We start from the raw sequence: 6,477 nt of genomic DNA, 5'->3' as shown, positions 1-6,477 counted from the left end.
GATGCCACCTGGTTGATCCATCTCATTGGGGGTCTTCCTCTTTTTCTCTGACCCTCCACCTTACCCAGCATGACATCCTTCTCCAGCAACTGTTCCCTCCTGACAATATGTCCAAAGTATGAAAGATGAAGCTTAGCCATCCTGGCCTCCAAGGAGCACTCTGGCTGCACCTCTTCCAAAACAGATAGTTTACTGACACTTCTATATAATTTTGTACTTATTACTTCTTCATTTTCTTATTTTTTTAAAAAAATTGAATTGCAATTACTATGTGCAATTATTCACATTAAAAGTTTGACCAGGATTGTGCTATAGAAACAATTCAGGAAGTTAAAAGAGGTAATAAAAAATTTTATAAGTCATTTATAAACACACGTTTTTATTAAAAATTCACCAAGATTTGGTAATATAACCAAATAAGCAGCTAAGTTAATTCATCGGTTAAGAGGTTATAGCAGCGAACAGGAGAAAGAAGATATGTCTGGTGGTGCTGGTGGTAGTTGTGTGTCATTGAGTAAATTCCAACTTATATCAACCCTGTTCAGAGATTCCAAGACAATTTATCTTTATGGGAACATAAAGCTGCATCCTTCTCCCATGGAGCAACTGGTAGATTCAAATTACTGACCTTGCAGACCAGCTTTTAAGCCACTACACTACCAGGAATACTTACACGCTATATGTTATTTTACAATAGGAATTGGGTCAATCTCAATATTAGCCTTGACCATTCATATCCATTTAGTGTGTAAAGACCTTTCCTCACTAATATCCTCATCCTGAATAAGTCAAGGTATCAGATATTAATCTTTACTGATATTTTCACTTCAGTCTGTGGATATTCTCCATATATATCGGGAAGACTCAAAGTTAACAATTTGTGGTACTCAGACGTTTCATGTTTGAGAAATCTTTCAGTGGTAGCTACTGACTTAGATGTTATTGTTGTTGATTTTGTTAGGTGCCCTTGAATCATATTTGACCCATCACAACCCAATGTACAACAAAATGAAACAACACTGTGTGGTATTGGGGACATCCTCACAATTCCTGCTATGCTTGAGCATATTGTTGCTACCATTATGCCAATCCATCTAGTTGGGGGACTCTCCATTTTATCAAGCATGTTATTCATCTCTAAGGACTGGTCCCTCCTGATAATATGCCCAAAGTATGAGAGATGAAGTCTGGCCATCATAGCTTCTAAGGAGCATTCTGGTTGTAATTTTTCTAACACAGATTTTTTTGGTCTTCTGGCAGTCTATGATGCCTTTAATATTCTTCTCTAATACCATAACTCAAATGCATCGATTCTTCTGATGTCTTTCATATTCATTATGTAACTTTCACATACATATGAGGCTATTGAAAATACCATGGATTAGGTCAGGTGCACGTTAGCCTTCAAACTGACATCTTTACACTTGAACATGTTAAAGAGGTCTTGTGCAGCAAATTTGCTAAATGCAATATGTCATTTGATTTCTTGACTGCTCTCTCCATAAGTGTTGATGGTGGAACCAAGTAAAATGAAATCTTTGAAAACTTTAATCTTCTCCATTTATCATGAAGTTATTTATGTTTACAGTGGTGAGGATTTTTGTTTTATTTACATTGAGATGCAACCATTACTGTGGTCTTTGATCTTCAGCAGTAAGTATTTTAAATTATGTTAACAGTCAGCAAGCAAGCTTTTTATCATCTCCACATTGTAAATTGTCAATAAGTCTCTCTCCAATCCTGATGTCATGTTCTTCTTCATATAATCCAACTGCTAGAATTATGGGCTCCACATGCAGACTGAATAAGTATGGTGAAAGAATATAACCCTGACACACACCTTTCTATTATAAAACACTCAATATACCCTTGTTTTGTTCAAATGACAGCCTTTTGGTCTAAATACAGGTTCCTCAAGAGCACAATTAAATGTTCCAGAATACTAATTATCTGGAAGGGTATCCATAGCTTGTTGTGATCCACACAGTCAAAAGCCTTTGCAAAGTTAATAAAGCATAGGTAAATATGTTTTTGGTATTCTCTGCTTTCAGCTAAGATAAGTCTAATGTCAATAATAATATCTCTCCTTCCTCATCCTTGTTTGAATCCAGCTTGAAACTCTGACAATTCCCTGTTAATGTATTGCTGCAGCCATTTTTGAATTATCACTAGTAAAATTTTTGTTTTATGTGACATTAGTCATACAGTCAGATGATTTCTGCATTCCTCTCTTTGGAATGGGCACAAATATGGATTTCTTCCAATCAGTGGATCACATTGCTTCTTCCAAATTTATTGACATAGGTGAGTGAGTGCCTTCAGTGCTGAATCATTTTGTGGAATAATTTCAGTTTGTATTCCATCGATTCCCAGTGCCTTGTTCTTTGCCAATGTCTTCAATGTATATTGAAATCTTTCTATAATACCATTAGCTTTTGTTCATACATTACCAATTGAAATATTTGGATACCAACTACTTCATTTTGGTACAATGTTTCTGTGTATTCCTTCCAAATCCTTTAGTTGTTTTCTGCATCATTCAATATTTTGTCCAAAGCACCCTTAGTATTGCAAGTCAAGGCTTGAATTTTTTTCCTCAGTTCTTTGAGCTTGAGAAATGATGAGCATGGTCTTTCCTTCTGGTTTTCTAACTCCAAATTTTTGTTCATTTCACTTGACTTTGTCTTCTTGTGCTGCCTTTTGAAATTTTTGTTCAGCTCTTTTACCTCGACATTTCTTCTATTTACTTTAGTGTCTTTATGTTTGAGATAAAGTTTCAGAGACTCTTCTGACATACATTTTGGCCTGTTCTTTTTTCCTTGTCTTCTTAATGATCTTTTGCTATCTTCCCATATGATCTTGTCTCTGCTTGCTCTTTTATCTTAGCAGTATTGAGAGATTTGTCTTCCAGATCACTGGTTCTGGCTTCCATCTCTTCAGTACTACTCCTTTGCCTTTTCAGTGTATTGTACATTTCTGATACTTTATTACTAATCATTTGCAGGTTTTGAATTATTTCCAATGCTATCTCTATCTTATTTGATTGTTCCTGTAACACTTTCCTGACTTCTTCCTTATTTTGCTCAAAACTTCTATGGAGTGTTTTGATGCACCTCAATATCATTCTGTCAAATTTCTGTTCAGAAAATGCCAAAGCCTTCCCTCCTTCAAATGGGAATTCTAGATCTAGCTCCAGCTCATTAGTCTCAGTTACTCTATCTTTTTTTTGGGACATGTGCTGAAATGGCCAATTGTTTCATGGGCAACTTCAATAATTAGGTGTGTTTTCAGTAATTTGATGAATGTATGTTGATGTATTATTGAGTTTTCTGATTACCTTTAGGTAGATGTGATCAGGAGATGGGCTTCTCTTTTCACTTTTCTTATTACTCAAGTCAAGAGTAATAAGTGAATAAGATTTGAAATTCTTACTGATGAAGATCAAGAACACAACCTTCTGTACAGATTGCACTTCAGTGCAAAGAAATCATCAATCCTCATCATGATAAAAATACATAGAAAATTATCCATTCAGATAAATGCAGAAACACTTGAAGCTGCCAAAGACTTCATTTTTCTTGATTCTATAATGAACACTCATGGAAACAGCATTCAAGAAATCAAATGACATACTACATTAAGCAAATCTGTTGCACAAGGCCTCTTTAAAATATTCAAGAGCAAAGTCATCAGTTTGAAGAATAAGGTGTGTCTGACCAAAGTCATGGATATTTTTGATGGACTCATATGCACATGAAAGTTGGACAATATGTAAAGAAAACTGTAGAATAATTGAAGTATCTGAATTATGGTGTTGGAAAAGAATATTGAAACAACCATGAACTGGCAGAAAAACAAAGTATCTGTGTTAGAAGAAGTAAAGTTAGAGTCAACTTTAGGAGGCAGAATGGAAAGATTTTTTCTCTTATTCTTTGCACATATTATCAGTAGGGATTAATCCATGGAGAATGACATCATGGTTAATACAGTGGAGTTTAGTAAATTGGAGTTTTCTTAGAAAAATAGAAACACTCCCAATGAAATAGACTGGAGCAGCAATGTGCTCAAGTATAACAATGGGCTTAATTGTAAGGATGCAGCAGGATAGGTCAGCATTTCATTCTGTTATGCATAGGGTTGTTATGAGTCTGAACCAACTTAAAGGCACCTAACTGTAACATACTTACATTTATATATGCACACACACATATATACATGTGTATTTGTTGTTGTTCCTGTAAGTACTGTCATGTCTGTCCTTATTCAAAATGACTCTATGTACAAAAGAATGAAACACTTTGTGGTAATATGACATTTTCACAATTGCTTATATGTTTGAGACCATTGTTGCAGCCACTGATTCAATCCATCTCTTTGAGGGGCTTCCTTCTTTTGTTGATGTCCTTCTTTAAGGACTGGTCTCTCTTGGCAACATGTCTGGAATATGTAAGATGAATTCTTACCATCTTTGCTTCTAAGGAATATTTTTGTTGTATATCTTTCAACACATGTTTGTTCATTCTTCTGGTAATTATTATCTGATATCTTTTACCAATTTATATTTGATATTCTTTACCAACATATCCTTTCAATGCATCGATTCTTATTTAGTCTTTTAAAATAATTGTCCAGTTTTGCATGCATAGGAGACAACGGGAAATACTCTGTCTTGTGTCAATCACTTTAGTCTTTAAAGTGATATATTTGTTTTTAATATGTCATTTGATTTCCTGACTGCTTCTTCCATGGGCATTGATTGCATATATAAGTAAAATGAAATCAGTAACAACTTTAATCTTTTCTCCATTAATCATGATACTGCCTATTGGCCTAGAATTTCTGTGTTTTTTTTTGTTTTTTTTATGCTCAGGTGTGTGTATACATAAATATAGAGGAAATTTAACAATACAAAATGACATTATAGGCAGGTTTGGATAGGAAAACATAAATTACAAATTTCATTTTGAAAGAACATAATTTAATTCAGGAAATTATGTAATTCTTAAGGTATTGCCAAGACTGAAGTGTTTAAGGACAATGAAAATCATCATTTGCCTTGATTTAACATGGAAGTGATAGAATATCCATTGGCAAATATCAAAAATTTCACATCTATGTGCAACAAAGTGAAAGCATATGATCAAAATGTAAATTCATACTTCACATCTGTGATCACATATCTCTAACTGCTATTATTGAAGAAATAAAATATTTCTTCCCAACTGCATTCCAAGTGTCATAAAGTGCTTCTTAATTAGTGCACTCTAACCCAAAACTCCTATAATCTGTCTGTCAGTTTGTCATACTGTGGTGGCTGGCATGCTGCTGTGGTTCTGAGGTCTATACACCTGTATTTTATATACGAGCAAGGTCATCCATGGTGAAGTTTCAGCAGAGCCTCCAGACTAACACAGACTAGAAAGGAAAGACAAACTAGTTCTGAATATTTAGCCACTGAAAACAGAACATTGTTACATATAGTGAAAGAAGGCGCTTAAAATAAAAATAAAAATAAAAAGAGTTGCTTCGTTAAAATACAGTTGACCATAATGATGTAAATGGAGTAAAGCTTTCAGGACCTTCATTTGTTCATGCGGCACAAGCTGCAAACATCCAGTAATAATCAGAACATGGAATGTATGAAATATGACTCTTCAATAATTGTAAATTGCTAAAAATGAAATGGAACCCATGACAATTGACAGACAAGATATTACTTAATTGAAATGCACTGGAATTGGCCAATTATAATCAGAAAACCAGATGGTCTACTATGCCAAGAAAAACAAATTGCAGAGTAATAGCATGGCATTCATCACCCTAAAGGAAATTTCAAGATATATCTTGAAATACTGTGTTGTCTATGATAAGATAATATCCATGTACCTACAAGGAATACCAGTTAATACCACTATTATTCAAAATTCTCCTTAGAGCCAACAAGGCAACACTTCACCTCTCATACTTCAGACATGTTATATTAAGGGACCAGTACCTGGAGAAGAATATTATGATTAATAAAGTGGAAGGTCAGTGAAAATGAGGAAGACCTCCAATAAGATGGATTCACAGAAGCAATGTGCTCAGATAACAACTATTTTGAGGATGGCTCAAGACCAGGCAATATTTTATTCTATTGTTCATACAGTTGCTGTAAGTCAGAACTGATTAGATGGTATCTAAAAAAAGAAATCAACAACCTAAAACTTTTGGCTACGTAGTTTTTAAAATAAACATACCAGGATTCCAAAAATTGCAATACCCAAAAAACTTTAAAAGACTAGAGATGGCTTGCAGTATAAACATATGATATTTCTAATATCTGATATATTATATAGTTTATTAAATTATTGCACAAAATTTTATGTTTTAATTACTTACAAATATGAGGATAATTGTTGGTTCTGGTTGGCTGAAATATAGAAATGACATATTTTCCTTGTTCTTGTTGTTGTCAGGTGCCATCGAGTCGGAACC

The sequence above is a fragment of the Chrysochloris asiatica genome, unplaced genomic scaffold (assembly GCF_000296735.1).
Source record: "Chrysochloris asiatica unplaced genomic scaffold, ChrAsi1.0 scaffold00240, whole genome shotgun sequence".
Taxonomy (NCBI): domain Eukaryota; kingdom Metazoa; phylum Chordata; class Mammalia; order Afrosoricida; family Chrysochloridae; genus Chrysochloris; species Chrysochloris asiatica.
Note: the sequence above shows the minus strand (reverse complement) of the source record.